The sequence below is a fragment of the Papaver somniferum genome, unplaced genomic scaffold (genome assembly GCF_003573695.1).
Source record: "Papaver somniferum cultivar HN1 unplaced genomic scaffold, ASM357369v1 unplaced-scaffold_137, whole genome shotgun sequence".
NCBI lineage: Eukaryota > Viridiplantae > Streptophyta > Magnoliopsida > Ranunculales > Papaveraceae > Papaver > Papaver somniferum.
This window is the reverse complement of record NW_020622934.1, coordinates 11302808-11314521: the sequence shown is the minus strand read 5'-3', so window position 1 is coordinate 11314521 and position 11714 is coordinate 11302808.

Here is an 11714-nt window from a genome sequence, read left to right as displayed (position 1 = left end):
AATATACTGCGCAGGGCGCAAAAAACCTAACTTTGTAAATTAGTCAGGTTCATGAGTGTTGTGAGTTATCACAAAATTGATTGAATTCTATGTGTTGGCACAAAATTCTTTATTTACAGAGTGCAGTGCGCTTTTTGACTGAGTATATTGTGCAAGGGCCTTAACTTTGGTACTTGGAGATCCGTGCAACTCTGCTGCGAGTGAACACAAATCCGTCATGCCATATTGATATTAAGGGTTCTGCCGGAGAACATAGCACAGTAAAGGTACTCAGTGAGTCTTATATTAATAGTAATATAGGCAAGGCGCCGAAATTTACAAAGCATCTGGGATTGTTGCTACATGCGCCAGTCTGGATAAATTTCATGTAAATATATTGAACATCTCAATAAATATGCCAGTGAAGAGGTTGACACTCATGGCTCTTCTCCCTTACAGAGTGACGTCACATCAAATGAAAGGTTTTACGATTTTAACCCTAAGCTAAAAACCACCATCAACATTAAGTCTCCTGCTTAGCCCGTGATAGTCGCATTGTTGCGGGGTAAGCATGAGATGGTGATAGACAAGGATAAAATCAAAACGGCAAGTCCTGAAGAGATTGTCATGAAAATTTGGCTAACCTTTGTCAGAAGGCATGAAGAATCTGTGATCCTTGCATTGGCGGCTTTGCATAACTTTGGCTCGGCCATAGGGTGTTGGCGTCAGCGCATCAACTTTGGCTACTGGTCGGCATAGGTAGCACTGCAACTTGGTCCGCCGACGGGCTCTCGCTGTCTATGGGAAGGTGGATGGCGCTGCTTTAGCTTGGACATAGATTGTTGGCCCTGGCTTGGGTATGGCATTGGCCGGGACGCAGACTGTTGGCCCTGGATTGGGCGCGACGTTGGATGGGACGCGGACTGTTAGCCCTGGATTGGGCGCGGACCGTTGGCGCTAGCTTGGCCGTGGCCTGTTGGCGTCATGGAGTTTTTCCAGCACGGGTCCGGTTGCCTCTTTCCGTGTATAGCCCAAACATGAAACCTTCCTCCAATCGAACTCCAAAAGTGCTATGCCTATAAAAGGCGTCACCTATCCTCTTTATTTCGTATTATTAGCTTTGTGTCCATGTCTTGGTGCTAGCGGCAGAGCAGTAGTAATAAAGCAGGCGAGCATATTCCAGGTACGTATCTCCGTGTTTCTTCTTTTGTTTGCTCTTCTATGTTGGTGTAAACCCTAGCCATATGCATGTCCTCCATAAATTCGCAAAATAATTCAATGTGAATAATTCCCCCTTGTCAGTAGTATCGTAATAATATCAGCCACCACGTTAATGGTAACGAAGCCAATTCCCCATGCAAAGTAGATATGCACAAGCGGGTGGCTGTTGTTTAAACCTTTTCTACAAAAACCTAGCTTTAGGATTTCCTGTTCTTTCCGGGGCTATGAGTGCAATCTCCGCGGAGGAAAAAATTCTTTTTTTTTTGTTGTTGAGCGCAATTATTCCTGTGGCATCCTTTTGACCGAGGACATATTCCCCGCGGCATGAGGTTAGGGCGGACGTCAGTCCCCACTCCTTCGGCTACTTCTCCTTCGGCTATCCGCTACTTTTCGCCATGCATGATGCGGCTTGTGACCAAATAAATTGGCTTGTGATCACGATAAATTCTCCGCCGTTGATAAGATAATCTTCATGCACCTTTTTTTTTGTAGTAACTTTTCTTCGTTTCGCTCCGTTGTAGTTACTTTGAAAGTGAGAGAAGAAAGTTTCATTAGGATGTCACCTGAAAACAGTCCAGCCGCCATGTTGAAAAATGTTGGCAACTCCAAGCCAAACACGGATGATGAATTCTTTACAACGTCTTCCACATCTAGGATAACCCATCCCAAATATGTGGCGGTCCTTCTGACCGATTCGGAAAACGAAGGAGACGTCCAGTCAGTTCGGCCAGGGAATGTAATGCGGTTTTTTCTTCAGAAGAAAGAGTATCATGCTTCTCATATTGACTTCAAAATCTGTCAGAGTCCATTGCTCCCTTTTGATAAATGGATGCAATTCATGATAAGTCAAGACCGTGTAAGGGCCAATCTGACCAGAGCGCAAATCATCAATGTTGTCACGACTTCTGCAACGCTCCAAATCAGGAAAGACATCGCGGGTTTGATCACTTTTATCTCCAGATGGTGTCCGGATACTCACACGGCCATATCTAGGTGGGGTGAAATGACCATTTCTTTAGAGAGTTGTTGATGGTAGTTTTTAGATTAGGGTTAAAATCGTAAAACCCTAGTCAGACAGTGACGTCACAGAACTTGAATAATAATGTCTCCACCAGCCGCACCACATGTGCCAATGGCATGCCGTGCCAGCCACATCTCCGCGCCAAGGCGTGCCAAACATGCTAGCCGAACCACATGTGCCAATGGCATGCCATGCCAGCCACATCTCCGCGCCAAGGCGTGCCAACCATGCCAGCCGCACCACATGTGCCAATGGCATGTCGTGCCGGCCACAACTCCGCGCCAAGGCATGCCAACCATTCCACATGTGCCAATGGCATACCGTGCCAGCCACATCTCCGCTCCAAGGCGTGCCAACCATGACAGCCGCAGCACATGTGCCAATGGCATACCGCGCCAGCCACACCTCCGTGCCAAGGCATGCCAATCATGCCACATGTGCCAATGGCATGCCGTGCCAACCACATATCCGCGCCAAGGCATGCTAACCATGCCAGCCTCACCACTGTGCCAAAGCCATGTTGGCCCTACCACATGCCGCTGGCTGCTAAACGAAGGGTTGCGACAATCAACGACCACCCTTTCATCTGAGATGCAGATCTTAGCCGTCCAAGGTCGCCAGCTAACGCGCGACAACCTTTGCCCCAAACGTCAAGCCCTAATTTTGGCCGCGCCCAAACTATTCCAAAAACACTAGTTTTTGGCCGCGCCTAAAATATGCCAAAATCCAGGTTTGGCCACGCCTAAACCATGCCAAAGACATGCCGGCCATTCCTTCATGCCGCTGGCTGCCAAAACGAATGGTTGCAACAATCAACGGCTACCCTTCCATATGAGATGCAGATCTCGGCCGTCCAAGTTCGCCACCTAATGCATGGCAACTTCCGGACCAAGGCCAAACATCACGGTTTTGCCAACACCCTAATTTTGGTCGCGCCTAAAATATGCCAAGGCCATGCCGGCCCTACCACATGCCACTGGATGCCAAACGAAGGGTTGTAACAATCAACGACGACCCTTCCATCTGAGATGCGGATCTCAGCCGTACAAACTTGCCACCAAACGACTTGTGGAAATCTCTTGGCTACGGTGCCAACTATTAGCCACGGTGCCAAAGCCCTAAATTGGCCACGCCAAAGCCACGCCGGCCATGACTCCATGCAGCTGGCTGCCAAACGGAAGGTTGCAACAACCAACGACTATCCTTCCTCCCGAGACGCAAATCTCAGACGTACAAGCTTGCCACCAAACGAAACGATTTGTGGAAACCTCTTGGCTGTGATGCCAAAGTTTCACATTTCGTGCCAAACCCTAATTTGGGCCGCACCAAGATCATGAACGAGCCGTGTTGTCCATGCCTCCATGTCGCTGGCCGCCAAACGGAGGGTTGCAACAATCAACAGCCACCCCTCCTTCTGAGATGCAAATCTCAGCCGTACAAGCTTGCTACCAAACGAATTGTGGCAATCTCTTGGATACACTTCCAACTATTTGGCCACGACATACACTTTGCTATGCAAATTATTTGGTCATGACACCAAGCCCTAATTAGCCACGCCAAGAGCATGCGCAAGCCATGCCAGCACTGTGGTCACGCCAGTGTCTACCAACGGAAGGTAACCACAATCAACGGCTAACTTTCCTCTCAAGATGAAAAATTTCGACCGTCGAAAGTCACCACCGAGCCCGCAAGCCTCCCAAGATCAACTTGCCAAACAATAGCAACATGCTACACAAAACAATCGAGACATCAAAATATGTCACAAACTGGGGGATGCTCATGAGGGTATTGGTCTGGCGGTTTACAGCGTGCGGAGTACACTACGCCCGTTACAAGAAAGTGTCATAAGAGTGAGGCGGTTAGTAAATACAAGAAGTAATGGTGAAACGTTTCCTTCATTATGGACACATCAATTCCAGGTGTTACCCATTACCTCTTTCTTCCATTTACTCAACCGTTTCCACTTCTTACGAGACCAAGGTACGTTTCGTTGCGACTTGTGTAAATGGGTCTCACCTATTTCCACCAAAGGACAAGTTTTGGTCAGGAACATACAACACTCAGAAATCACCTGTTAGCTTTCCCATATGTTAGCTTTCCAGTTTCTGATACAAGTCGTCAAACAACTACTCTTCCCGAATTAACTATCCTGGTCTCAACACTCTCTTCGCTTCCCTCCCCAAGACCAACCCTTCTCCTTCACTTTGTGACCGAAGAAAGTCTGGAATGACCATTTCTTGGTTTAGGACGGATTTGTACAGATTGATCTCTCGAATCACAGTACTCCCTTGCAGTACATTGTTTAGAGTTTATACTCGTTTCTCACCCACACACCCGAAATTACAAAAATCAGCAGAAACTATTTTCACCCTCAAACAAGAGTGTAGCCATCTTGCTGAAACTTCCAATAACAGGGAGCCTTGACATCACCTTGTATGACGATGAAGAAAAAATGTGCGCCATTCTCGTCACGAAGTCAAAAGAATTCGTTCGGAAGGATTACGAGACGAAGTGCTTCTATAACTGGTGGGTGTCTGAATGGTTCCCAGATGAATCGGAGACGGATCAGGTAAATAGTACGCTCCATGTTGTGGCATTCTTGGCTCTGTGGATATCCAGAGATATTTTTGATGATGGCTCTGGCAAGAAGGAGATAAGACAAGAGCTCATTAAATTTGCTATCAAATTGGAGAAAGGTGTTATTCTCCAAATTGATGCCTTATTTATTGGCTCTTTGTACACCCATTTGGATCACCTGGTTGCAGACATGTACGCCTCTAATGGTTATATGAAAGTAGACTCATATGTCCACGTCGCCTTTCTCCAAACGTGGTTGTGGGAGCATTTCAAAAATTATGCTCCCAACCCATTGGCTTCAATTCCGGATTCCTGTTGGGGTTCCAAGATACTTTGCTGGTTGAACAGGCGTCCAAAACTTGGATCAAAGCTCATTGATTTCCTCGACAATGTGTATGCAGTTGACTTTCGTCCCTGGGCTCCAGTCCATGCGTCCATAGTTCAGCCGAACACTTTTGCCTCCGTTCCAAACATGACTTTGCTTTCTGATGAAAAGAATATGGAAATTGGAGAAGTTGTATTCATGCAGATTTGTATACCCGGGCATGTGCCATCTTTTTTCAGAGGGTCTTTTGAGGCAGTTCCTTATAACATTGACAGGGCTGCTCGGCATATGGTCTTTGACCAAGGAGTCCCATTTCTTCGTCAGCCGGCGGCTCCATAAGAATTGCTATCATCTTCTCTCGATGTCAGTGCCCTTGCGCTGGGTAAAATCATCCCTTTCTTGCTCTCAGAACGAAATCCACTGACGACCTCCAAATATAATGTATTCTGGGTAGAATGAATTTCTTGTCATCCATGGATTCGTGAATGATGTGGTGAAAAATCCTCGTGGCAAGCCTTCCCCCGCAATTTTAGCGAAACATCCATTTTTAAGGGAGCTTCCCATGGTTAAGCGGAAATCTCCCGGCCTGGATGTGGACCGTCCCCAAGAAAATGAGCGAAAGTCGAAAAACCGTGCGGGTGGTTTTCAGTCGGTTTCGACAGCTCTTGTGACTTTCAGTTATTCCAACACAAGGGTATGTATGACTCCTTATTAACTTGACTGGTTTACACAAATCTTCTGTTTTTTTGTTGAACATCTTTTCTTCTTTTCTTTCAAAACTCAGGGTCTTGACAGCACGAACGCTTTTGCCAGACTTTCACGTAGTCAAAAACCGGCGACTAAGTTTCCTGAAGATAAAGAAAAGGAAAGTTCGGGATCCAGTGGTGATGATGGAAGTACTTCTGAGAGTAGCACCGAGTCTTTCTCCAACGAGTCCGCAAATGAGTCGGTGAGTTTCCACACATTTCCTTCTTTCTTTTTTTTTTTTTTTTTTTTTTTTTTTTTTTTTTGCTGAAACAAATACCTAATCCGTGATATTATAGGGAGAAACTGTTTTTGAAGATGGCCCCGAAATGGAGACTCGTGAAGATACAGCTTTGTCTCCAACCGTGGAAGTTGCACCCGATGGCGATCTGGAAATGGAGGTCGATCAAGATGAAGATGTTGTTGCGTCTCAAATGGCGAAAACTACTTATAAAAATGCTGACGCGATTGTTGTCAAGGAGAATTTTCCGGCCGTGGGCTCTGTTGTAGGCGTCGTTTTCGCTCCTCCATTCCTGGTTCCTTTCCAAAATCACGTTTTGGTCGGAGGCTTCAGTGTGCCATCCAAGTATGCAGAACTGTACACCAAGATATGGGAAAGGTTCGGACATATCGCCACAACCAAAAAGATCACTAGCTGGTTCGTGCTGGTTAAGCGCGTGGAAGAAGTCTTATCTTCGATTCACGACATGTGCGATGTGACTGGCCATACCGTTTCTGAAGACGTAATCTCAAGATGGAAGTTTCACCGGGATATGTGTGTAGACTTTGAGTTCAATGCTCCCTGGTTTATTGAAGTTTTTACAGAGATCCAAAAGTTGCAGGCTAAAGCGATCAAAGGTACCTCTGCAGATGCGATCAATCAACAGGAAGTAGAAATCGAAAGGTTGTCTCAGGAGTTGAAGCTGAAACAGGCGTCTCTTCAAAGTGCGAAGGATGCTTTCTTCGAAAAGAACAAACCATTGCTGAATGATTTCCCTTAAATATCTTATGTCTTCTGAACTTCCTTTGCTTAGGTTATTTTTTTTTGAAAGGCAAACGAAACACCTAGTTCATGATTTGATTTTCTGGTTTTTTGGATTGATAGATGATTGCTCCCTACGAGGTTTTTTGGATTATTTTTGGAAAGCACTATATTATTATTTTTATAATGTCACTTTGATTATGACGGTGAGTAGCACAAATATTCCAGGAAAGTCATGAAACCATGATCATCGTATGAAAGTAGGAAGTATGGGATGAAATTTGGGAATAACATGATTATCGTTTTCTATTATCAATGTGGAAACTCGAAGTAATAGGTTATGTACTTTGCCTAACAAGACTTACTCGCTTTTAGGGTTTCCCAACAAAATGGATCCTCGGTGCGTAAGTCCGAGTTTTATGGGGAACGCCGTCTTAACCACGAGAAGTCCCCAGTCACTTCTTGTCGTGTGATAACGGAGTCGTTGATTCCCGAGCGGATTGCTTGGTTCTACCATCTTGATATCGGGGTTGAAAATTGAAATTGGAAATTGGAAATTGATATTGTAACCGAGAGCTTAATCTACCACTGCGGTCACCAATTGTTTGAGGATGAAAACGGTTTCTGCTGGTTTTGGTAAATTCGTGTGTGTAGATGAGAAACGAGTCTAAACCCTAAAAAATGTACTGCACGGGAGTACTTTTGATTCGAGAGATCAATCTGTACAATCCTGGCCTAAACCAAGAAATGGCTGTTCCAGGCTTGCTTCGGTCACAAAGTGAAGGAGAAGGGTTTTTCTTAGGGAGGGAAGCGAAGAAAGTGTGGAGCCCAGAATCGTTGATCCTGAAGGTGTGGTTGCTTATGACTTATATCAGAAAGTAGAACTGGCTAGCAGAATGGAAAGCTACCAGGTGATTTCTGGATACTATGTTATTCTCCAACAAAAACTTGGTGTCTGGTGGAAATAGGTGAAACCTAATTATACAAGTCGTAATAAAACGTACCCTGGCCTCGTAGGAAGTGGAAAACGATTGAGTAGTGGAAAAGTGGAGTAATGTGTAACGTCAGAAATTATGCTTCCATAATGAAGGATCCGTTTACACCATTACTTCTTGCCATTACTAACCGCCCCACTTTATGACACTTTCTTGTAATGGGCGTATTGAACGCCGCACGCTGTAAACCGCCAGACTAATACCCTGATGAGTATCCCCCAGTTTGTGACACGTTTGATGTCTCGAGTGTTTTCTTGGAAAACATGTAGCACTTTGCTATGTGTGGAAAGTTAAAATCAAGAGGCTTGTCGTAGGAAAATAGCATGTGATGAAACCTGCCACAAGTCTGTCAGTTCGATGGAAAACTTCGATGGTTGAGATCACATCTTATGAGGAAGGGTAGCCGTTGATTATGGCTACCTTGTGTGGGCGCCTGATAGTGGCACAGTGGCGTTTTGGTGTATGCCAGTGGAAATGCGGAATGGCTGTCATGGATTGTGCATGCCAGTGGCACGGTAGTGCAAGTGGCGCCTGGCGTAGCCATGTCCACTAGATTCGGCAGTTGGTCGCCCAAAACTTGCCACAAGCCTGCCAGCTTGGTGGAGAACTTGGATGTATGAGATTGCATCTCATGAGGAAGGGTAGACGTTGATTATGGATACCTTCTGTTGGCGCATGATAGTGGAACAATGGCGCCTTTAGTGCATGCCAACGGCATTGCGGCATGGCTGACATAGTTCGTGCATTCCTGTGGCACGGTATAATGGCTTGCATAGTTTGTGCATGGCAGCGGCACAATGGTGCAAGTGGCGCCTGGCGTAGCCATGGCCACTAGACTTAGGTGGCTGGTCGCCTAAAAGTTGCCACTAGTCTGTCAGTTCGGTGGAAAACTTGGATGGTTGAGATTGCATCTCACGAGGAAGGGTAGCCGTTGATTATGGCTACCTTCTGTTGGCGCTTGATAGTGTCACAATGACGTCTTTAGTGCATGCCAGCAGCATTGCGGCATGAATGGCATAGTTCGTGCATGCCAGTGGCACAGTGGAATGGCTGGCATAGTTTGTGCATGTCAGCGACACGATGGTGCAAGTGGCGCTTGGCGTAGCCAAGGCCACTGAAATTTTGGCATGTTGGTGTTAGACTCAAACGTGGTGTGGCAACATCAGTTTCAATGGCCACATTGATCCCCATGTTTTGTGGAATATTGTTTGGCTCTGTTGGCTCGACAACTTTGTCTAAATTAGGGTTTTGCATGTTGAAACCCTAATTAGCATATATGGCATGTAGCATGCGGTAGGAGGCCATGGCATGGTATTTTATACAAACGATGCCAGAGTCATGCCGGAGGAGCCATAGGAAGGCCACCATGTAGAAATGTCCACAGGATCAAATATTTCCATGGGTGGCTATGGTGTGGCGCCTTTTTTAGGGTTTCCTAAGTCCGTACGGCTTGTGGCATGTTGCGGGCCCGAGGTGGCATAGTTTTGCGCCACGCTTAGAAATTAGGGTTTCTTTCACCGCCACTAGAGCATGGCCGCGCCTAGGGGTTAGGCTAGCCAAATTGAAGTCCGTTGTGAAGCTGGTCACGCATGGAGAGTGGGTTGGCAAGTTTTGGCATGCTGTCGCGGTAAGTGGCGCGTTTGGCATGTGCGTTTGGCATGCTTGTTTTGGCATGTTTGGCATGCCGTTAGCATGTTGGCACGGTTTTGGAAATACAACTTAGTATGGCGACCTCTTGACACAATTTCCACCTCTTTTAAGGCTTTGGAAGGTTTAGAGCAACCTGATTGGTCGCTGAAAGTTGGGGGCCGGCCAAGCATGGGCACGGCTACCCTTTTGGTGCGCGTGGCAGGTTTGATGCGACTTGATTGGTCGATAAAGAACAATGGCCGGTTGAGTAGCATGGGGCGTGGCCCAGCGGCGCTGGCTAGCCTACGGCGTGGCCACACTCTCTTTTATTGTTGTTCCTACCCCGCGACTCTGTTATTCTTTGTATTCTGATTTTGGGTAGGACCTTGCTCCTACTAATCCACAGCGGATTAATTGCTTAGTTGTTTAAGAATAGTCTCGACCGACGGGGTCTAATATACTACGCAGGGCGCAAAAACCCTAACTTTGTAAATTAGTCAGGTTCATGAGTTTTGTGAGTTATCACAAAATTGATTGAATTCTATGTGTTGGCACAAAATTATTTATTCATAGAGTGCAGTGCGCTTTCTGACTGAGTATTTTGTGCAAGGGAACTTTGGTACTTGGAGATCCGTGCTACTCTGTTACGAGTGAACACAAATACGTCATGCCATACCGATATTAAGGGTTATTCCGGGGAACATAGCACAGGAAAGGTACTCAGTGAGGCTTATATTAATAAGTAATATAGGAAACGCGCCGAAATTTACAGAGCATCTGGGATTGTTGCTACATGCGCCAGTCTGGATAAATTTCATGTAAATAATACTCCCTCTTTTCCGTTTTACTTGATGTTGTATTAAGAAATAACAAAGAGAGTAATTTTTTCCAAATTCACCCATATTAATACCTTCTTAGAAGTTTGAAGTACCTAGTTTTTAGTAAAGAATTAACAAAAATGGAGTATATATCCTCCATGGAATATATTTAAAAATTGAATTAATTACCTTATTTGATGATTACAATGAGAATTAATGTTATGGTGTGATTCCAAAGCAGGGGTAAATTAGTGAGAAATTGTGGAAAATACTTAAACTCTCATCTATTTTAGAACACAAAAAAAAAACCCTAAAACATCAACTAAATTGGAACGGCTCAATAAATATGCCAGCGAAGAGGTGGACACTCATGGCTCCGCTTCCTTACAGAGTGACGTCACATCAGATGCAAGATTTTACGATTTTAACCCTAAGCTAAAAACCACCATCAACAGTGACATGATGTCATAAAAGGAGGGGCTTTTGGAAAGTCTATATAAAGAAGGACAAGTAACAATAGAAAACAAGTTCTCTCTTATACCATTCCTAGAAAAGTGTTGTCATTAGGTGTGACTAGGATGGGTAGAGCCAAAATCAAATTCCACCTTCAACATTTTGCGACCATACCCTGAGGCTCGTTCCTAGCTCATTATGACACACCCAGGAAGTACTAGCTCATGCGCGTTAAAGAATCAATCATCCAGTCGACCCTCCAACCTGGATGAAGTGACAATATTAGAGAATGAGGATAGCAAAGAAGAAACACTAGATAAAAATACGGTCATGCGACCAACAATGCACGAACTCTAGAACAGAGAGGCAAGCGCGACACAGGAGAAAAACACGCAAGCAACTCAGACACTGAAACCCTCATCCCTAGCCCGACAAGATATACATAAAGAGTTGGAAGAACGCATACAAAAGAAGAAGGAATTGGATGATTGGATAAAGAAAGCGGTAATAGCAGGACAAAGCACCTCCGAGGGAGCAACAAAGGGAGAATAACATAAAAATGGCAATTCTGCGGCAATGTCAAAGGAAAAAATAACGAAGTACCTAGAACAAATTACCACGTGGTAAAGCAAGACAATCATTTTCTTGTAAGAATCCCATACCCAGCAAGTATCCGCGAGTACCAATACCCCGAAGATTACGCGTCCCAAAAATTCAAGACATACGACGGGCAGGGAAATGCACGAGATCATATCAATCGATTCTTATCGGTAATGAATGACAAGGTCTCCGACAGAAATCTGTGCCTAAGAGAATTTCCCAAGTCACTGATAGGCACGACATTCACCTGGTATGATAACCTGAAGGCAAGAAGTGTGGATTCGTGGCCGACTATGTCTGCTCTCTTCCTCGGAAAATTCTACTCGGCTAAGAAGAAAGATCACTTCAATATACCTAAGCCGGAATGGTC